Source organism: Schistocerca cancellata, chromosome 2 (assembly GCF_023864275.1).
Source record: "Schistocerca cancellata isolate TAMUIC-IGC-003103 chromosome 2, iqSchCanc2.1, whole genome shotgun sequence".
Classification (NCBI taxonomy): domain Eukaryota; kingdom Metazoa; phylum Arthropoda; class Insecta; order Orthoptera; family Acrididae; genus Schistocerca; species Schistocerca cancellata.
The window spans coordinates 479,743,613-479,767,257 of record NC_064627.1 but is presented as its reverse complement, the minus strand read 5'-3'; the positions used below and the strand labels follow the sequence as shown (position 1 = coordinate 479,767,257).

Here is a 23,645-nt window from a genome sequence, read left to right as displayed (position 1 = left end):
AGGAGGTGTTTGTTGGCAAACACGTCTGCCAAGAGCATCACAGCCATGCTCTGAAGGGTTTAGGTGCGGGGAATAAGTAGACCATTCCTCACATCCCATATTTTCACTTTCCAGTGTCTCCGACAGCTCAGCAGCACTGTGTGGGCGGGCATGGCCTTCCTTAAGTAGAAAATCTGGAGGTACTGCACCCCTAAACAGACGGACATGATCCAGAATAATCTCCCTGCAACACCGCTGTTGTGTAACGGTACCTCGCGCGAAGAAAAAATGGTTCGAATGGCTCTGAGCACTATGGGACTTAACTTCTGAGGTCATCAGTCCCCTAGAACTTAGAACTACTTAAACCTAACTAACCTAAGGACATCACAAACATCCATGCCCGAGAAAGGATTCGAACCTGCGACCGTAGCCGGCAAGCGGTTCCAGACTGTAGCGCCTAGAACCGCTCGGCCACCCCGGCCGGCTGTGCATAATGCATGCCTACACCGTAACGCTTAGGACATACTGATGACGTACATGTACATTTTGTGTTGCGTAACGTGTTCCCCCCTCTCTCCACGCTAACAGTGAAAGGGAATTCATCAGAGAACATCACTCTGGACCATTGTTGCTGGCACGAACCAACATGCTCGCTACACCAACGAACTCTTTCTCGACGATGCCGTGCTTGAAGTGGGATGCATTTAACATGCTTATGAGCATACAAAGCAGCCTGCTTGAATCCGTGCGAAGTGGTTCTGGCTGAGACACGTGTACCGACAGCCACCTGCCTAGGAGTGAGATGTCTGTGCCTTTCCGTTACTATGGCTACGTATCGATCCTCTTGTGGTGTGGTGGTCCGTCTGCGACTACCGGCATGCTTTAGCATAGCATTTCCACAATCAGCGACGTTTTCAAATCACGAGATGACACCTTATTACACACCCATTACTGTGACCACAGTAGTGACAGTTTGACCGGCTGCTCGACCACCATCGCAAGCACTCAAGTGTAGTTTTTCCGTCATGTTGCCGTACCAAACGGAATGTCACACTAAGCAGTTCCACAACAACCTTCGTCGAACACTGTACTGCACGAACTGTCGCATGCATAAAGAGTGTTCGTGCACAGGCTTCGCTGTAGTTAACACGTCCTGCCCTCTGCATTTTCTTTTCCTATTATTGGTTCGGAGTTCCGTAGCAGTTGTCGGATTTTCCGTACTAATTTGCGTTTGTTCCTTAACAAGTGTCGGCTGATCCTTAGCAGTTGTCAATGTCTACAGAGATGAGAAAACAATGATACAAGTATTTGATATTCCATTTCCAGACTTTCGCAGACTTGGAATGTTCCTTGATATTTGGGTTCACAATCGCATCGAGAGTGATGCATCCCATTTAATAATGCAGTGTGACTGGAAGGTTGCATATACCTAGTTTAAAAGAGTATATTGCATATGGGAGTTCTGAGATATAAAAACTATGTCTCCAGCAGATTAGTATACATTCTATAGTGGAATACACATACATATCTATGCATCTCAGTGTCGTCATTGCTATATTGCGGAGCGTCTCAGGATTTGTCATGCAAAAAGTTTCCTCAACAGTTTCGCGTAATTCTCCATTAATCTTGTACCGAGGTTGAGCCACATGGGATTTCATTGCTCCCCATAATGAGCTGTCTTTTATGATAAGATCCCGACTTCATGATGGACTCTTCAATGGGGCTGTGGTGTTGCTGAATCACGCTCAACCCAGCTGCCACGAGGTTCTCCATAAAGGAACTTAATCATCTGCATTGCACAGCGGAATCACTTGAATTGCACAGAGTGCTGCAACTCTTTCTTGCTGTAGCCACACATGATCCACAGTTCCTTTGTTTTCGAGGTGAGATATTAAATACGTTTACATCATATTGAAATATGAATTTCCATTCACGGACCATCCAGAAAACCTATCATCTGAACTGGTGTCGTGATGATATGTGGCCCATATCATAACTAGCCCCGGCCGACCCCTTCGGCCACTAGCAGCGGAGTGTTGTATGAAAGCATTATTTAATTAAGAGTGTACAGTGTTCAGCAAGCAGTCTGGCCTCCACTTTGACATTGAAGATCTCATCCCACAACTTCCCACACATGTGTGATGACAGTCAGAAGTGACCACTGTACCGTCCCCTGGAAAGCCGCCTAGAAACCATACTAAAATTTTACGAGAACCACAAGCGAACTGTGTCAGCAAGGAACAAAACTTTGCGTGTTTATGTATGCAAACGTGATATCATGATGGAATTATTTTTGAACGAGAAACTCTCCTCCTATACGTGTTTTGAACAAAAAATGTTAATAATAGATACATTTCTGTGTATCAAATATTAAGAATAACAAAGACTATGAGTACATCATCTCATGGAATTTCTGTATAATTGTGTGATAAAGACTTGGATGAATAAAATGATGACTCTGGTGTCAGCTCTCGAACTTCCTAGATGCATTTGTGCGAGGATGCTTCTGGACGCACGATTTTGTTAATTGTACGTAAGTTTTTTCGGAATATATGTATAAAAAGTATTTGACCTTGTAATCTCATTTCCTACCTCTCCCTCCATGTGAATGTAAGTTCAAAATGGCTCTGAGCACTATGTGTGAATGTAAGTAAGTGGAAATAATCAATTATCTCTAGAATTGAAGTTTTATCATTGGCCATCTGCCATTCTTTTGTTGGAACGGAGCATCGGTAGCCATTACACGAAACATCATTAATCACATGATTTTGGGTTCACCCACAAGCTAACAGGAAAAAATACTTTAAATTTTTTTGCTATCAGCAGAAGAAAACATTTTTTGCAGAGAAGTTTTGTTACGTATATAGGGTGGTCGGAAATTCCCGTTAGAAACTTCTAGGATTTGTAGTGGGGAGTGAGTACATAATATTTTGAACAGGAACCCATGTACAAAAACGTACCGTTTCCGAGCTACAGCCATTTGAAAACGTGTTGCTGATGCGACCACTTTTACAAGTAGTTAACTGCGAGTGATACAGTTAATCACTTGTTTTACAGTTCCACTCATTAATAGACAATGAGACTACTCGGTTGATGGGTTCTCATCAACGTGATGCACTCACACCTCTGCCAGTTCGGGCGTGTGGGGCCTCCATGGAGCGCCAGTCACGCCTGCTGCTGGTGAAGATACCCTTTCTCGAAACCGCTGCGTGATTGTGGCGAAAAGGGTACGCGATGTACTCTGAAGTTGTGGAGAACTATCTTGATAAAGGCGACGAGCAGCTCTTCCATTGCCGTGAGCGTCGCCATTCAGGAAGATCATGTCGGTGTTTTCTGCAAACTGGTGCTCAACCATGTTGCTCCAACGCTGACAGACGCGTGAATGAGGCTCAACCAGGTCAGTGAGGTAGAATAGGATGTCAAATGACATCAGCCGATCTGACGTAAGAACCCATCACTATGACTATCCTGTTACAAACCCACGTAGCAAACATGTTTACAAAAGTCTGTAGCACGAAAACGGTACGCTTCCGGACATGTGTTCCTATTCAAAATATTATGTACTCACTCCCCACTACAAGTCCTAGCAGTTTGTAAGGGGAATTTCCGACCACTCTGTAAACGTCGAACGCAAAGATGATAAATAATAATACGAGGCTCAGGCTTGCTTATGACTGGTAAAAAGTCTTGTTTTCACTGCCGTAAATATTATTCAAAACATAATTAACTGTATAACAGGTCAGTGTTTCACAAAGTATTTATGTAACATTCAAAATAATAGTGGAGTTACACAGGTGATTATATCGTGTCTTTTTCTGCAACAATATTTTTTATCGGGCATTAACTACTACAGTTTTAAATAAACAACTCGTATTTTTGAGCCAGCCGTGTGTGTTGACAACATAAGTAATTTGTTACAACCCAACCTAGTATCTTTACTCAGAATTATTTGCCTACGTAGCGACACTGATGATTGTGTCAAATGGCTCTGAGCACTATGGGACTTAACTTCTGAGGTCATCAGTCCCCTAGAACTTAGAGCTACTTAAACCTAACTAACCTAAGGACATCAGACACGCCCATGCCCGAGGCAGGATTCGAACCTGCGACCGTAGTGGGCGTGCGGTTCCAGACTGTAGCGCCTAGAACCGCTCGGCCACCCCGGCCGGCACTGATGATTGTTAGCGTATATTCTAGCCGTTACTACGAGTGTGCGAAATATACGTGACATTACGACTTATATTTTCATCCATGATTCCAAACGTAACAAACCGATACCTTTCGTAAGAGAGAAGGAGGGAGAGAGAGAGAGTGGGTGGGAGAGAGAGAAAGAGAAACTATATACTACCTGGCAACAAAAGTAACAGATGGCCGCAACAAATATTTGGCCCGTACCCCTGGACTGCCAGTGCACCTGATGTGTTCACTCTAATAAAGATGTGAGTCCACTGGCTACTATGACACTGACTTCACGGAGTACGGTTACTGACTAGTCCCACTGTAAGTAGGCTGTTTATGTTTTCTTTATGTAAGTTTGATGTTTATGTTTTCTTATTGGCAACGTTACGTAGCGCTCTCTGTATGAAAATCACTGGCTGTGCTGTGTGCAGTATGTGGCTAGTTTGCATTGTTGCCTGCCATTGTTGTCATGAACTGCTATAGCTGGATGTGAACAGCAGATTGCATTGGGCAGTTGGAGGTGAGCCGCCAGCAGTGGTGGACGTGGGGAGAGAGATGGCGGAGTTTTGATAATCTGTAAGACTGAATGTCAATTATGAATATTAAGGTAAATACATTGTTTGTTCTCTATTAATATCTTTCATTTGCTAACTATCCCTATCAGTAGTTAGTACCTTCAGTGGTTTGAATCTTTTATTTAGCTGGCAGTAGTGGCGCTCGCTGTTTTGCAGTAGCTTGAGTAGCGAAGATTTTTGTGAGGTAAGTGTTTTGTAAAAGGTATAGGTTAAAGTTAGTCAGGGCCATTGTTTTGTAGGGGTTATTGAAAGTCAGATTGCGTTGCGCTAAATAATATTGTGTGTCAGGTTAAGCACAGGCTTGTATAATTGTTCTAAGTGGACGTTTCACATGTAAAATTGTTCTAAGGGGACGTTTCATATGTCGACCCTTAGCCTAGGATACCTCACTGGAATCTTCTGATTTTTTTCTTGTAGTTTGTGTATTTAGTGTAGCTTTTGTTTATTGCTAGTGCGTAATTGTAGAGAGAATCTCCTTTGTAGTTGCAGTCTTTCATTGTTGTACAGTAAAACAGTTGTGGCATGCATGTAGCTTTGCGCCAAGTATTTCGCTGCTGCAATTAACTAGATATTATTTTCAGTGCTATGTTAATGCGTTCTCTTATTTTTGCTCTTCAAATTGTGTTTTTGTGTGTTATCGTGTGAAATATTGTCTCAATAATGGCGTGTGAAAAACGTAACACTCGGCTCCAAAGTAAACTAAGAAATGACAGTGAAGACGAAAGCAGTGTGTTGGCCCCACCATGTAATGAGTTAACTAATGTTCAAAGTAGTAATTTGGTAACTGTGCATAGGGAAATGGAGCGGGCGTCAAACAATGGCGTAGACAGTTAAACAGGTAGTGAACAGGGAAGCATTATCGATCGATCGGTCGGCAACAGCTCGCCTCAGGAATCCGAAATGATAAGACACAATTTTGCAAATACTGTAGATTCAGGTTTTGCGTCCTCACCGGTTTCTCAAATGAGTCAAGACACATTTTCTGCTTGTCAAAATGTGAATGCTGCCGGTGAAAACGCACTGCCAAAGAGCATAGAGAAACAGATTCCAGACACTAATACATTATTATTGCAATTAATGCAAAAAATGGAACAAAATCAGAAACAAACACAGCAACAGTTAGATACAATGGGACAAAATCTGCAAAAGTTAGACACAGTGGAACAAAATCAGAGACAAACACAGCAAAAGCTTCAAAAGTTAGACTCATTGGAACAAACGCTTGAACAAACACGTGAAGATTTAACTACTGAGTTACATAAAATCGAATGGAAATGTCAAAAAGTCTGTAATGACGTAAAAACACAAATTTGTGAGCATTTCCAACCTATTTTTTCGCTGCATGAAAATGCATTACAGAATCACGAAGCAGCCATAAAAGAGCTGCAAACCATTGTTCATGAAAATCATGAGACCTTGTGGGCTAAAATTGACTCAGTTGCATCTACCGATTCGGTAACGCAACTTGCAAAAACTCAGAAAAACTTAAAGGACACAGTAGAAAGACACATGGAGGAAATTAGTTCATTATCAGAGAAAGTAGCCGAACTTTCGGATCAGGTCACTAATTTATCTACAAAGGTAGATGATGATCTGAATGACACAAGACCCGTAGCCTTCACTGACACAGAAGAGTATGAACAAATAAGAAAATTCAAACAAAATCAGAATCAAATTAATACGCAATACAAAAGAGAAATGCGGGAAGTACAAGATCAGCTGACACAGGTAATACAAGAATTACGTATTTCAGAGGACACTCGCGCCCCAATAAGGGAAGAGGGACATAGAAATACGGAACAGCCACAAAATAATAACACAGGGCATTTCGGTAATTATGAAAGAAATTGGCAAGGTACACCGAATTTTGAGATGGAACCGCCGACACGACGTAGCAATGACCGACATGCTACTCGCCGACACGATGATTTTGACTATAAGCTGTTCATTACTACACGTAAATTCAAAACATTTAAGAATTCTGGCAACGACATTCATCCACAAGCATGGCTCCATCAATTCTCTCATTGTTTCCCTCCCAACTGGTCATTGGAGCACAGATTAGAATTTATGTGTGGCTACTTGGAGAATGAACCAGCTGTAAGAATGCGATCGGTCATTCACGATTGCCACAGTGAAGGAGAGTTTTACCATGCCTTCCTCTCAGCATATTGGTCTGAAGCCACACAAGACCGCGTAAAACATAGCATCATGATGATGAAACACTTTGAACAATCTGAATTTTCCAGTCTTGTCAAATATTTTGAAGACATGTTGCACAAGAATCAATACCTGTCAAACCCATACAGCCCCTCAGAACTCATCCGCATTTGCTTAATCAAACTGCCCGAACATTTGAGACATATTATTTTAGCAGGACGTTGCAAAGACGACATTGAAGCTTTTCAGGGACTGTTACAAGAACTGGAAATTGACACAGACAGTCGCGGGATGCGAAAACAGGAAAACAATCACTATAGGTCACATCCGTCACAATTCCGTGACGACAGAAACAATAAATGGCCACGACAAACCTATTCTTACAACGTAAATCGTGACCAAAACAGACACCACCCATATGACAACCACTGGCAGAGTAATAGTTACAGGGAAAGATCACCTTTCCGTGGTAATGACTATCACAGAGACAATCAGAGAAACAGACAATATGGGAACCAATATAACTATTATCAAGGGAGACAGAATAACTTTAGACGCAACGGTCCAGCACGCAGTTACGACTCAGGCAGAAATTCTCCACCACATGACCGACAAGAAAGAAACTATCGAACCTACCGACATGACGACAGACGATATGATCGTAACGACAGACCTGAATTGCATCAGAACTGGCGAGTTTTAAACAGAGCTGGGCCCTCTGGGCAAGGCGAATTTGTGGAAGTTAGGTCTCCAACTCCCAATAACGACGCGCGCCAACAAAGAGACAATAGGCGATGACTCACACCGCTGGCAGCCACAATATGTACTTATGAAACTGATGACGCTGCTGCCGTAGCTAATAATTACGTAAAAATGGAAGACATTAGAGACATCTTACTCCAGGAACACGACGTAAAACATAACAACATTGCATATCCTGTGATCCACATTACTGTAAATGACGTAAAATTTACGGCAGTACTTGACTCTGGCAGTCCCATTTCAGTAATTAGTGAAACAGCTTTTAGCAAATGCAACAAATCGAACGATTGCCCCACACTTCCGTTACGTAAGATTAAATTACAAGGTGCAATCTTTGGAAAAAGTGTAGATGTACGCCAACAAACCAATTTAGAACTCTTTTGCCAAAGCCACAGCTTCTCTATGAACTTTCTTATTGTTCCATTATTGTCGACGGAAATTATACTGGGAGTAGACTTTTTGAATGAATACAAAGCAATTTTAAGCTTTCACGATGCTGAAATAAGTTTAGAGAAAGAAGGTAAGTCAATAGCTTTGAAATTTGAAGACTGGCTCTCAAACCATGATGAGGAAATTAATCGGCTTTACGTTCTGTTAGACAACAGTTCGGAATTTTCTACGGAAGTAGACACCAACAATCACTCTGCAAGTACTGACAGGGTTGACATCGACGGCATATTTGAAATTAATGAGTTAATTCAGAATAAAATTCAGACAATTGAGAATTGTAATGACACTGATAGGCAGGACCTTTTTGAGATTTTACAAGCATATTCCACAGTTTTTACTCACAAAACAGGAACAATCAAGGGGTTTCAATACCAATTTCGTGTTCGTGAGCATACTAAATTTTGTGTTAGACCATACGTAATTCCGGCGCATTATAGGGACCGTGTTAGAACAGAAATACAATCTATGCTTGTCGAGGGCATTATTGAGCCTGCAGTAAGCTCATACAACAACCCATTACATGTTGTTGAGAAGAAGAATGGATCGATCAGGCTTGTTTTAGATTCGAGACAAATCAATACTATCATCATTCCTGAAACAGACAGGCCGCAGACGATGGAAGAACTTCTTCAAAATTTTAATGGTGTAAAAGTGTTGTCTTCCATTGATCTCAGATCCAGCTTTTATCAGATCGAACTTCATCCAGAATGCAGAAAATACACAGCTTTCCTTTGTTTCGGCGTTTGTTATCAGTTTCGGAAACTTCCTTTTGGTTTGAACATTTCTTCAGCAGCATTCATTCGCGGGTTAAATTCCATATTACCTGAGTTCTTAAAACGTCACATCACCTTATATGTGGACGATATTCTAATAGCAGAAGCTTCATGGGAACAACATAACCGCATACTCAACAGTTTGTTACGTATTTTTGCAGAATCTGGAATTACAGTTAACTTGGAAAAGTCTGAATTCGGTAGGACAAAGGTGAAGTTTTTGGGACATATTATTTCTTCTGAAGGCATTCAGCCGGATCCTGAAAAGTTAGAAGCAATTAGAGCCATTCCAGTTCCATCCACAAAAAAACAAGTCCGCAGTTTTTTAGGTCTCGTAAATTTTTACCGTCGTTTTCTGAATATGCAAATTCTAGTTACACCAAAACTTTGTTCTCTCACTGGAAAAAATAGTATTTGGAACTGGGACGAACAAGCACAGTTGGAATTCAATTCTTTGAAAGAAGCGTTACTTCACGCGCCAATACTAGCTCATCCAGATCTGTCACAAGATTTCTGCCTTAGCACGGATTCTTCTAAAGTCGGTCTTGGTGCCCACTTATTTCAAGAAGCCATAGAAGATGACATTACTGTTCAGAAAACCATTGCTTTTGCTAGCCGAGTGCTAACAAAATCTGAAAAAAATTATTCCGTTACTGAATTAGAAGCTTTAGCTATCGTTTGGGCATTTAACAAATTCCGTTTCTTTCTTTCTGGTAAGCACGTAAAAGTATACAGTGATCACCGTGCATTACAATTTCTTATGTCTTCAAAATTAAATCATGATAGGTTAAAACGTTGGGCATTGTTTCTGCAAGAATTCCGCTTCACAATAGTCTACATTCCCGGCAAGGAGAACATTGTTGCGGACGCGCTGTCACGCGCACCGGCTGGGCTTGAGAAAAGTAACACAGAAGGCAACCTCGAGAAAAATTTTAGTATTCTTTACATTCAGAAAGTCGCCTTTGAAAACTTCATCACCACATCTTTAAAGGACATTGCTCATGAACAAGATAAAGATCCGATTTGGAAAGATATCAAAAGTAAATGGCATGAAAAGACACACACTCAGATTCGGCATTATTACCTGGTTAGAAACAACATACTCTTCAAACGCTGCACTGTTGATGACAAGCTATGGGTACTTTGCATTCCAGACGATTTTGTTAATAAGCTCATTTGGTACATTCATTTCAGCTACGCACATTTTGGTCCACGAAAATGTTATCATATTCTTCGAACGACTTGTTATTTTAACAATATGGAAAAGCGAATTCGAAGAGTCTTGTCTATTTGTAAACTTTGTCAAAAGGCGAAACCATCTACTATCTCACATCGTGCTCCGTTATTTCCTATTATTCCTTCTAAATTAAAAGAATTTGCTGCTGTTGATCTCTTGGGACCCCTTGTCAGAACATCGAATGGATTTTCGTACGTTCTAGTCGCTGTTGAACTTACTTCAAAATTTGTTTCTTTCACTCCGTTACGTAAAGCCACTGGACGGTCTGTATCCAACGCCTTTGTTAAAAATTTTTTACGTGAAGTTGGACACGTTAGTAAAGTCATTTCAGATAACGGACCGCAATTCAGATCTGCTGTTTGGTCACGCATGCTTCGGAATCATAGAATCAAACCTGTTTTTATTTCATTGTATTCACCACATTGTAACCCGTCTGAACGGATTATGAAAGAAATCAATAAGCTTTGCAGACTTTATTGTCACAGAAAGCATCAGCATTGGGACAGATATTTACACTTATTTCAAAATGTGCTGAATGAAATGCCTCATGATTCCACTGCTTTACCACCTACTCTTGTACTGAAGAATGAAGAACCTCCGAACAGAATCAGAGAGCTTGTACCTTTCCCGAATACACGTAAACTTCGACACAAAGACATAATTGATTTGGCTCTAAAAAATATAAAATCTGCAGCAGACAAAAGGAGAAAACTACACGGTAAAGCAAATGCAAAGAAATTATATATTGGTCAGAAAGTTCTCATTAAAGCTCATTCATTGTCACATAAGAAGAAACACTTGAGTCACAAATTCTTTCTAGTTTACAATGGACCTTACAGAATCCGACGTATACCACATGATAATTGCGTTGAAGTTGAAACTCTGCGTACTAGGAAGAGTAAAGGTTTACACCACATTTCTCATGTAAAACCATTTATTGACAGATAATCTGCTTTTTAACTTAGTCTTTGCAATTGTCACTTCACGCTACTTGTACAATTTGTCCCACTGAGAAACTGTTAACATGCAACTATGTTTTTAAAGTTAACTAACCATCCAGTCAAGAACATAGGTAACTTAGACAAGTAATTGCGAATGCATTGTTATTGCGAACAGACGACACAGTGTTGTTATTTATACATTCTTCCTTGTTAGTTGCACGATTACATAACGAATATACGGCTTACATACTTAGAACATATACCAGCACTGCTAATGAAATTTCCATCAACATTTTGGTTTGCTTACGAGTGGATTCTGGATTTGAGGTGCTTTCTGTGAAATGCCAGATGACACAGTGGTTAGTTTATGTGACAGCTACACGATTTTATCACGACGCTGCTAATGCGTGACAATTTACAATGTTGCTTTTGCGGTGTATCTGTTTTATATCTGCACAGTTTTTTCTGAATTCTTCTATAAAGTGAGACATGTTTTAGTAGTAACTTTTGTGGTATAGCTACAATGAGACAGCCTTTTCCGTAGCACAACAATACTTTACAGCACAATAATTCCTTCATCGCGGCAATAAGCGTAATAACTAAGTTATCTATACGCAAAGCATTTCACTTTGTTTATCATGAGGTAAGTACATTGACTTCTGCAGAACTTAGCTTTCGGAGGACAATAACTACGACACTTCCCAGAGATTATCTTACAGCAAGACGCACATTTAGCGCTACAGGACACGTATTTGAGTGATTAATTTTGTACTTAAAACATTTATTTTTAAAGATTTTTGAATTACAAAGAAAGTTTTCCATGATACATTTCATTCCATTGCTGTAATCTGTAACACCTGAGGGTATAATTACAATAATCCTCAGGGGGGTACACGCCTACTTTGTGTACCATGTGTGTGGCAAGCACAAGGAGCCCTAGCTAATATGGTATTTGCTTATACAACTTTACACATCGGTACCATATTTCTCTAACACATAAATTACACAGCTATCTGATAATTTAACAGAGAAACAAACATCTTTTTACTACGTCAGTGACAGATGTTTACGCAATTACAGAGTTGGATTACTTCACACTTAAGAAATTGTATTTTGTCTGTACTGTGTGAACTCTTCATATTTTTTCGGAACCATTGTGATACTATGAGAGCTTTGAATGATATATTTGGCAAGGGAGTATGATTTTAAAGTACGTTGGAGGCAGATGACACTTTTGACATGAGCAGAGAAGTTTGTTAGGTTTTGAAATTATTGGAGGAAGCTACGACGATTTTGAGATTTGACTGAGGTGTTATGGTGTTATTTTTACGATGACTATGTGTATTATGCTGTTGCGGTATATTTATGATCAATAAGCTGATGCTATATGAGTTATTTGAGTATGCTATGTATCTGTTATGATGAAATATTGAAGAAGTGTCGACGAATAAGGTAAGGAATAATGAGTAGTGGTTAGGGACTCTGGTTTGTGAAAAAGGTTGTTGGAAACCAAGAATCGTACTTTAAGAGTTATGAAATGTATGTAAATGCGTGAATGTATTACAATGCCGACGAAAATTTTTTGGACTCTGTTATGTCAATTGGATTTTGTCTCTACAGATTTGTAACGCAAATTCTTGACCTGTGAAATATTTTTATATGAGACTGTCACTGTAGCGGAAACTGCTGTCGTAAATATTTCCGTAAGAAAGTTAAGTGACCACCTGCACATAATGCGACGTGGGCACCCAGGTGTGTTAGACACCTGGAGAACAAGCCTTTTCAGACGCTCAGGTAGAAAAGAAAGCCATTAGGGTGTGCCAGAGGCACAAGTGGAAGAGAAGGACAAAGAGAGGCCTAGAAGTCTGTTAATGACATTCCTTTGTAGAGGGCATCGCTAATGCGACACGCTCGTTACTTGAAAACATATGTTTTTTGTAATGCGTTGTGGGCACACAGCTGTGTCAAACACCTGGAGAATAAGCCATTAGGATGTGCCTTTCATCGCTAATGCGACACCCTCGTTACTTAAAAATTTATGATATTTACTGAAATGCCTAACAAAATGACAAGAAATATTTTTACATCTGCACACCTGATTATGACAAGTGTCTTTCTACGAGAGTTGAGAGCCATTAACTTATGAAATGAAATGTCACATGACTACTGAATGATATTTTTATGCTTTGGTTTGTGTAATTGCTTATTTCATTTGATATCTGGTTTCCAGCTGTGTTGCAGCATTGCTTTTATAAAATGAGATGCATTTGCTAATGTGAACTCTTTCTGTCAACAGATCTATTAATGATAATTTTGTAATCCACATTCTTTAAAAAAAAGGAGCACTTGGAAAGGAAAGAACAATAAGAAGTAACTAGTAACAGTAACACTTAATTTTTTTTCAGGTACATGGTAATATTTTTTTTACAATCAGTTGTTATGGTGCACCACTTTAATTACATAGACATTAAGATGTGAATATGCATTTCCCTTGTCTGCATTGTTGTTTCCTGTAATATTTTTTCTGCTTGAGCTATGTCATGTTTAGGTATAAGTTGCTGCTGTTTGTCAGGCATAGTGTTACTGAATTTGACTTTGTGTTACTCTTCTAAGCTAGTTTTTCTTGTTTCCTGCATTGCCTTATATTAGTTGTAATATTGCACTTGCTTTGCTAATTTATGCTGCTTGCTTTGCCATTTCTATATTTTGTCATTGATGTTTGTGTTAATTATTTTTTTTTTTTTTGCTGCATTGCCTCGTCCCTTGGTATATATATCTGAGCTCAGTAGATTTAAGTTAGCTTAAGAGGGGGTAGACTATATAAGAAACTGACTATGGAGAATAGGTAAGGAATGCATTGCGAAGAAAGATTTGGGCCCCAATGAGTATTGTACAATCAGAAATAATTATTTTGAAAGAAATATGAATAGAATACAGGAAGGAGGTATAGGTAGGATTATCTTGGAAATAAATAATGAGGTAAGAAATATGTGAACACATAAATACAGAAAGCATGCTTGGATAGGATTTTTTTGGTGGAAGCAAAGGTTGAAATAAGACGAACGATCTATGGAATGAAGGGAGATCTCCAAGCAAAATACTGCAGTAAACCAAACCCTGTCCTTTCCTCTTTGCTGCCTTTTCCAAATATGTAATTGTGTGTTGTCCTTTCCTTTTGGTGTTATCCCACTATGTGTTTGTGTACCCTTGTGTATTTGTGTTTTTTTCCTGTCTTTATGTGTTTAGCTGATGAGAGCTATGTTGTAGAATTTTTCTAATATTCTGTTATTTTCTTTGTAAAGATGCTTAGACATTATTTATTCTGTTTTGTTTTAATGCTCATGTGTGAAGTTGACGTTTCAAAAGTGATTCTGATCTTTTATGTATGTACTCATGTCATCATTCCTGTAACACTGATGTATATGTTTATTTCTATTCTTTTGTAAAGCCTGTACTACAAATGTTATCTGTATTGTTATGTTTTTAATGATGTATTTTGTATCTTTGTAATTGTATTCTTATGTTATATAATTGTAATTGACGCCAGTTAATCAAATTAACTAACTTGTAAGCATTCATTTCACTGCACACATTTCTGTTGGTCATAGTATATGGACAATATGTGAGAAGTAGGGACTGTTAGTGTTTGCACGTGTGTTAATAATTCAGCAAGGGACTGGATAACAGCATCGCTGGTTCTAAGGACAATTCCAAAAACTTTGTGAGTGCACAAGTGGTGGTTATGGACTTGCTCTATTATCCGCAAGACTCTTCAATGGTGATTGTGCACCTGCACAGTCGCAACAGATGGCTGCTGGCCATCTCTACAAGGACTACAGTGGGTCTGCATCTCTGGTGGCCCACCAATACTCTCTACCAGGACTACAGTGGGTCTACTCTGTGATGACCTACCTACCAATATTCTTCGAAACGTCGACTGACTCTGCTGTGGGTTTGCTCTGTTGTGGCCCATTACCTGTCAGCATGTCAAGAGTCAGCACTGTCTTTCCGTTGGAAGGACAACACTACTTCTTCAAGACTGCATGGAAATCCACTACTTCTGTGTGCAATTTCTTTTACTAATGAGACTTTGTGAAAAAAAAAACTGTAATTACTATTATGATGAACGATCAGGACTGTCTTTATGGACTGTGAGAAAATTTTAGCTGTTGACCAACATTGTATCAATAAGTGTGTGCATTGGACATCTTTGTTAGTGTAATTATGAAAAATTTTATCAAATCATTATTGGCCACTGGCCAAAAACATTTGTAAAATTTTTTGTGGGGAGCATGGGGGCTATGTAAGTAGGCTGTTTATGTTTTCTTTATGTAAGTTTGATGTTTATGTTTTCTTATTGGCAACGTTACGTAGCGCTCTCTGTATGAAAATCACTGGCTGTGCTGTGTGCAGTATGTGGCTAGTTTGCATTGTTGCCTGCCATTGTTGTCATGAACTGCTATAGCTGGATGTGAACAGCAGATTGCGTTGGGCAGTTGGAGGTGAGCCGCCAGCAGTGGTGGACGTGGGGAGAGAGATGGCGGAGTTTTGATAATCTGTAAGACTGAATGTCAATTATGAATATTAAGGTAAATACATTGTTTGTTCTCTATTAATATCTTTCATTTGCTAACTATCCCTATCAGTAGTTAGTACCTTCAGTGGTTTGAATCTTTTATTTAGCTGGCAGTAGTGGCGCTCGCTGTTTTGCAGTAGCTTGAGTAGCGAAGATTTTTGTGAGGTAAGTGTTTTGTAAAAGGTATAGGTTAAAGTTAGTCAGGGCCATTGTTTTGTAGGGGTTATTGAAAGTCAGATTGCGTTGCGCTAAATAATATTGTGTGTCAGGTTAAGCACAGGCTTGTATAATTGTTCTAAGTGGACGTTTCACATGTAAAATTGTTCTAAGGGGACGTTTCACCACATATGATTACATCAGAAATCAGACAAGTTTTCATAGATTTAGCGAAAAGTTTACTCTGTGACAAAATCTTTCATCTACAAAAAACATAAATATTCCAAAGCCTTCTCAGAAATATTCTATCATCATGCAGACCACTGTTCTCCTTCCAGAAACATACTCAGTCTTCCTTGAGTTTTGCAACTTCAGTGCAAAGTGGTGTTTTATCCAAGAATTTAATTTAATTAGCACTGTCTTACCCCAGTTTCACCTGGTTCCATGTTGGGTATCACATTTTCCTATTTTGTGCTAATCGTTTTAAATGGTCGCAACTTTTATGCCTTAAACATATTCTGTAGTCTTTGTTAGTGTAGAACGCAACCTGCCACAAAAATTTTAAAATATTTTAATTTAATACAGACTCCACTGAAGCGCTAAAGAAACTGGTATTGCCATGCGTACTCAAACACAGAGATATGTAAAAAGGCAGATACGGCGCTATTGTCGGCAGCGACTATATAAGACAACGAGTGTCTGGCGCAGTTGTTAGATCAGTTACTGCTGCTACAATGGCAGGTTGTCAAGATTTGAGTGAGTTTGAACGTGGTGTTATAGTCGGCGCACCAGCAATGGGACACAGCATCTTGGCGGTAGCGATGAAGTGGGGACTTTGTCATACGACCATTTCACGAGTGTACCGGGAACATCAAGAATCCGGTAAAACATCAAATATCCGACATCGCTGTGCCCGAAAAAAGATACTGAAAGAACGAGACCAACGACGACTGAAGAGAATCGTTTAACGTGACAGATGTGCAATCCTTCCGCAAATTGCTGCAGATTTCAATGCTGAATTTATGGGGAGCAATCTGATTCCCTATTTGTCCAGTCGAAACTGATACCACAAACGACTGAAAGATTTATTAGTTCTAGTCGGTGTCTTGCAGATTTTTAAAAGTATTTGTGGCTGTTTGCGTTCTTCACCAGTAATCCTTAATTGCCACGGAACTCACCAAGATACAGCGCGGCTCTAATAACATTTTCTATAATCTATTTTGCATATTCAAGTCTTTGCTTGCCTCTGCTATTTTTTTCCACTACGGCTTCCTGGATGCCTGTCCCGCTAACTACTTCCATCTTCTCGTATGGGCCCCCATAGACATCTTACCTCGCTCAGTCCTTTCACTTCTGTTAACACTGAGAGAGTATACACTGTACACAAAAACAAAAGAAAAGAAAACGACGTACTACGAAGGAATAGGACGGATATCGGTAGATGAGATAAACATAAAGTAAACCGTGAATTTACTTTCAAAACTTTTCTTAAGGAATTTACTTTATTTACTAGCGATTCATCAAGAGCATTAACAAATTTAATGGCTCTGAGCACTATGAGACTTAACTTCTGAGGTCATCAGTTCCCTAGAACTTAGAGCTACTTAAACCTGACTAACCTAAGGACTTCACACGCATCCATGCCCGAGGCATGATTCGAACCTGTGACCGTAGCGGTCGCGCGGTTCCGGACTGTAGCGCCTAGAACCGCTCGGCCATAAAACATTTAATCACACTATGTGAGCGTGGAAGTAGTCGCCAGTGGGTAACTGATGAAAACAAATTTCTTTCAACAAATCGAAATTTTATTTAAAAAAAAAAACCTTTCTTTAAAAAAAAAAAACAGATTTAAAATTATAATCAGAAAGCACCCTCAAAATATCAAGTTACAATTTATTCAGAGGCATATATATATATATATATATGCCTCTGAATAAATTGTAACTTGATATTTTATATATATATATATATATATATATATATATATATATATATATATATATGCCTCTGAATAAATTGTAACTTGATATTTTGAGGGTGCTTTCTGATTATAATTTTAAATCTGTTTTTATATATATATATATACAATCGTATTGACCAACTAGGATTACGTTAACAACTTCAGTTCCTCTTCTTCATTTGTTGTTGTTTCTTATTTTTCCAGTATTTCCTCATTTTCTCCCCATGAAGTCTCTTCCTTTCTTCTGTCCATGTTGTTCCCAATTTTTTTATTTTTCTGCTTTGAAAGCCTTCCAAATTTAGTATTTTGTTTTTAAAGCGGTTTCTTTCTGCTATTTCTGATTCTTTGATGTTGTTTCTTTCAAGATCTTTTCTTACTTCTGTAATCCATGCTATTGTCGATTTATTCTTCCAGAAATATAGGAGTATTTGTTTTGTTAGTCAATTTCCATCCATTCGGTAGAGATGTCCAAAAAAGGTTAATCTTCGTTTGACCATTACTTCAGATATTTTCTCTATATTTTTGTAGATCTCCTCATTACTTCTTATTTTCCAACCATCTGCAGTTTTCATTGCACCCATTATTTTTCTAATAATCCTTCTTTCCAGTACCTCTAGTTTGTCCATCTTATAGTTCATCGTTAGGCGTTCAGATCCATATAAACATTCTGGTCGTACCACTGTGGTGTAGTGTTTTAGTTTTGTTTTTCTAGATATACATTTCTTGTTGTAAATAGTTTTGGTCAAACCATATGCTCTTCCCATTTTGTTAATTCTTACATCTATTGCAGATTTTTCTAGTCCATTCTGTTGTATAGTTTCTCCAAGATATTTAAATTTATTTACTCGCTCTATTTTACCTATTTGTGTTTCTATGTATTTTGCTGCATTTTTTATATTTGTCATGAATTTTGTTTTTCAGCTGAAATTTTGAGACCAGTTCTGTTTGCTAATATTTTGACAGTATGAGCTTTCGAGCTGAGAAGCTTGCCGTTCCCTTTTAACACGGCCGTAGTCACGACCGCTCACAACAACCTCTGAAATACTACACTGGTGCAAATTTGCAACAGACCAGATTACTTTAAATTAAAAATTGTAACAATTCACACAAACACATACACTATGCACCCCGTAGGAGGGATGGAAATGGTACAAAACACTCATATTAAAAAAATTACTTGCTACCGAAAGTGCAACTTGTTTTTAAAAGAAAACTCTTACGGTGGAAAGGTGGCAACTTTATATACTAAAATGACCATTTAAATAAAATGTACAATCATGCTCTACATTACACATATACCGCCTCTCAAGATGATAGGCAAGATAAAAACATATTTCAGGACATGCGCCTTTAAACCTTAAGCAATAAATTCGTTAACACCGAATCCGACAAACATGACAGAGGCAGCTATTAACGTACGGCAGACCGACATACAGACACTAACTGCCTAACAAATGCGGACGAGAGACAGACGAGGAAGCTGGGGACGAGAGACAGACCAAGAACACAAGTAGAATTTAACAGGTAAATGAAACAACTTATCACGAATCACTTAACCTTTAGTAAACTGCGATGTCTGGCGAAGACATGGCGCAGCACGCCCAAAACGGTCTCCCGAACCGTGCGCTGCCAGCCGCTTCAACGGAGGCAGGAAGGCGTGCCGATCTCCCGTCTCACGGCGTCGCAGCTCGCGTCGGCCAGACCGATGTCGTGGGTTGACTCCTGTTGCTCTCGTGTCGGCCGCGAAGCCACTGCCCCTCGCTATACGGCGCGGCCCACTGGACTGACGTGGCGACCTCACGTGCGCCGACGCTCAAGGCGGACAAGTCATCTTGTGTCTCCGTGCGCTACCGAACAACCTATCGATCCAACCGCCAATGACCATTGCCTGAACAAATTCGAGCAGACTGGCGGCCTAACATATACAATAATTGCCGCACAAATGCGAACGAGAGACAGACCAGCAACTGGTGACGAGTGACTGACCCAGACTCACTCCGACTAACCAACTGACCAGATTCCCTCTAGTGAGCTCATAGCGCCCCTTAAATGCACGTGAACAGGCTACCTTCCCCTTTCACACCAGAGGGAGACAACAAAGCTGCGATTGCCACAGCGGCGCCACCGCCAGAAACGGAGAGCGACTGCTTTACACTATGCGCTGCGGCGCGCTCTTCAAAACAGTAAATTTTACCACGACTCATAAAGACAAACAAATGATTACAATTTCAGAAGAACTGGATGATTTATTCAAGGGAAAGAGCTTCACAAATTGAGAAAGTCAGTAACGTGTTGATCCACCTCTAGCCCTTATGAAAGCAGTTACTCGGCTTGGCTTTGATTGATAGAGTTGTTAGATGTCCTTCTGCGAGATGTCATCCCAGATTCCGTCCGACTGGCGCTTAGATCGTCAAAATCTCGAGCTGGTAGTAGGTTCCTGCCTATAATGCTCCAAACGTTCTCTATTGGGATGAGATCCCGCGTCTTGCTGGCCAACTTAGCTTTTCGCAAGAAAGAAGACAAAACGTAGAAACTCTTGTAAATGCGTGTAACCGTTATCTTGCTGAAATATAAATCCAAGATGAGTTACCAGAAAAGGCAACAAAACGGAGCGTAGAATATCGACGTACTGCTCTGCTGCAAAGGTGCCTCGTATGACAACCAAAGACGTCCTGCTATGAAAAGAAATGGCATCCATCACCCCTGGTCGTCCGGCCGTAAGGCAGTCAGGCTGGTATCCCACCGCAGTCGGGGGGCTCACCAGAGACGTATTTCTCCTGGAATCTCATTAAATGGAGTAGTCTTCAGCAGCGAGTCCTGGTTCGAACTGAGCCTCGATAACCAGTGAAGACATATCTGGAAACGGGCCGTATTGTGGTGGGATACCAACCAGAGTGTCGCCTGCCATAAGGTCTGACAACCAGGACTGATGATCTAGGGTGCAATTTCTTTTCATAGCATAACGTTTTTTGTTATAATCGGCGGCACCCTCACAGCACAGCGGTACGTGGACGATATTCTACGCCCCGTTTTGTTGCCTACCTCGACCATCAAGGTCCTGAATCTCTCCCCAATTGAGAACGTTTGGAGCAGTATATGCAGGTCTCTCCAACTAGCTCGGGATTTTGACAATCTAACTCGCTAATTGGACATGATTTGGCCACACGAGGACATCCAACAACTCTACCACTTAATCCAAGTCGAATAACTACTTCCCAATGGACCAGAGGTAGACCAGCGAGTTACTGATTTGTTCAATTTGTGAAGTTCTTTTTGCTGAATAAATCATCCAAGTTTTCTCAAACTGTAATCATTTGTTTTTCTGTATACAGGGTGGTCGTAAATTACCGTTACAAACTTCTAGGACATGTAGAGGGTATAGGAACCCATGTCCGGAAACGTATCGTTTCCGTTCTACGACAATTTCAATGCAGATGATTATCTCATCCACCCCCACGTGATGAATGTACTTAGGCGTGACCCAGTACAATTGTTGCAATCCATTTGAAAAGAATACTGACTCGTTCCGTTATTACTTACGCATTTGCATTACAGCTTACACTGTATGGTTCAAATGGTTCAAATGGCTCTGTGCACTATGGGACTGCTGAGGTCTTCAGTCCCCTAGAACTTAGAACTACTTAACGTAACTAACATAAGGACATCACACACATCCGTGCCCGAGGCGGGATTCGAACCTGCGATCCTAGCGGTCGCGCGGTTCCTGACTGTAGCGCCTAGAACCGCTCGGCCACTCCGGCCGGCTACACCTTATGGTTTACATTAGTCGACAACAGCAAGAACCCAGCATCTACGGCACCAGCCGCAACGTACCGATGCATTACAACAGCGGCTCGATGTGGCGACTACCAACGTTGTTACACACATTATACCTGTGAAGCATGTTCTGGTACACTCTCTCCATCCGACATGGTGTCTCTTCAATGTCTTGTGCAGCTGCCAGAACTCGTTCCAGCAGATCTTCCTCTGTCTCTACAGGTGTGTCATAAATTAGGACTTTCATACGACCCCACAAGAAGTAGTCCATAGGGGTTAAACCCGGCGATCGTGGCGGCCACACGGTTGGACCACCACCATACCGTCTGTTGGGATGTCTCCGGACAGACAGTGAAAAGTGAGGAGGTGGTCCATCATGCTGGAACCACATTTCCTGACGGACATTCAATGGCACAGCTTCCAAGAACGGGTCCATTACGTGTCGTACGAAGACTAAGTATGCGGGACCCGTGAGCTGGGATGAAAGGAGGTATGGTCCAATTGAATGACCGTCCAGAATACCTGCCCACAAGTAAATTCCAAACCTGTCTTGAAATCCCTGAGCATGAGTGGCATGAGGGTTTTCGTCCGCCCAGACATGGCTATTTCGAGCATTCAGAACACAATCCCTTGTGAACCTGCATTCATCTGTGAAGAGAACTCGACGTGGAAACAGGGGTGCGTCGATGCAACGGTGGAGGAACCACGTGCAGAAGGCGACGCGTTGTGGAAAGTCTGCTGGACCCATAGCGTGTACCCTTTGCAAGTGGTACGGATGTAATTGTTGCTCATGCAGGACGTGCAAGACGGTACTGTGACTAACAGCCATTGCACGCGCAACTGTCCGCGAACTCATTGACAGTCTATCTTCAATGCGACGCAGTACACATTCTTCAAATTCGGGAGTGCGGCGTCGCCGTGGAGCGCCACAGTCCTGCCTCCTCACGGTGAAGGTACCCGCTTCTCGTAGCCGTTGTGTAACTTGGGCAAACAGTTTGTGCGATGGAGTGTGACGGTGGGGAAAACGTTCGTGATACAGCCGACTAGCAGCTCTTCTGTTACCTCCTGCTTCGCCATACACAAGGAGCATGTCTGTGTATTCCGCAAACGTGTACTGCACCATGTTTCCTCTATCGGTGATGCACAGGTATTGACTCGGTCTCACAGGTATTGATTCGGTCTCACAGCAAAGCAGACAATAAGTGACATCTGGGGATCGTTTGACGTAGTACACGTCATCGTGTCTACCCTGTTGCATACTAGGACAGGGAACTCTGAACGTTTCTCTTGCCCTAAGCAGACGTTGACGAGGTATACATCTGAACTGAAACTGTCGTACAACGGAAATGATACGATTCCGGTAATGGGTTCCTATACAAAATGTTCTGTACTCACTACCCTCTACATGTCCTAGCAGTCTGTAACGGGGATTTCCGACCACCCTGTATATCCAACACGTCTACCGATTTCCGGTCCATTCGGATAATTGCTTCATGGTGCGTCATTATTTATTGTTTTCTTAGAGTATACTAAAGAGTAGAGTATTCTAAAGGTGGCAGGGGTAAAATACAGGGAGTGAAAGGCTATTTACAATTTGTACAGAAACCAAATGGCAGTTACACTCCTGGAAATTGAAATAAGAACACCGTGAATTCATTGTCCCAGGAAGGGGAAACTTTATTGACACATTCCTGGGGTCAGATACATCACATGATCACACTGACAGTACCACAGGCACATAGACACAGGCAACAGAGCATGCACAATGTCGGCACTAGTACAGTGTATATCCACCTTTCGCAGCAATGCAGGCTGCTATTCTCCCATGGAGACGATCGTAGAGATGCTGGATGTAGTCCTGTGGAAAGGCTTGCCATGCCATTTCCACCTGGCGCCTCAGTTGGACCAGCGTTCGTGCTGGACGTGCAGACCGCGTGAGACGACGCTTCATCCAGTCCCAAACATGCTCAATGGGGGACAGATCCGGAGATCTTGCTGGCCAGGGTAGTTGACTTACACCTTCTAGAGCACGTTGGGTGGCACGGGATACATGCGGACGTGCATTGTCCTGTTGGAACAGCAAGTTCCCTTGCCAGTCTAGAAATGGTAGAACGATGGGT

At 40.9% G+C, this 23,645-nt stretch overlaps 1 protein-coding gene across 1 annotated transcript in view; it reads left to right on the top strand.

The window, feature by feature from the left end:
- Window positions 1-23,645, top strand: part of LOC126155401 (chymotrypsin-like elastase family member 1) — a 129,059-nt gene that overhangs the window by 47,659 nt on the left and 57,755 nt on the right. The window lies entirely within an intron of this gene.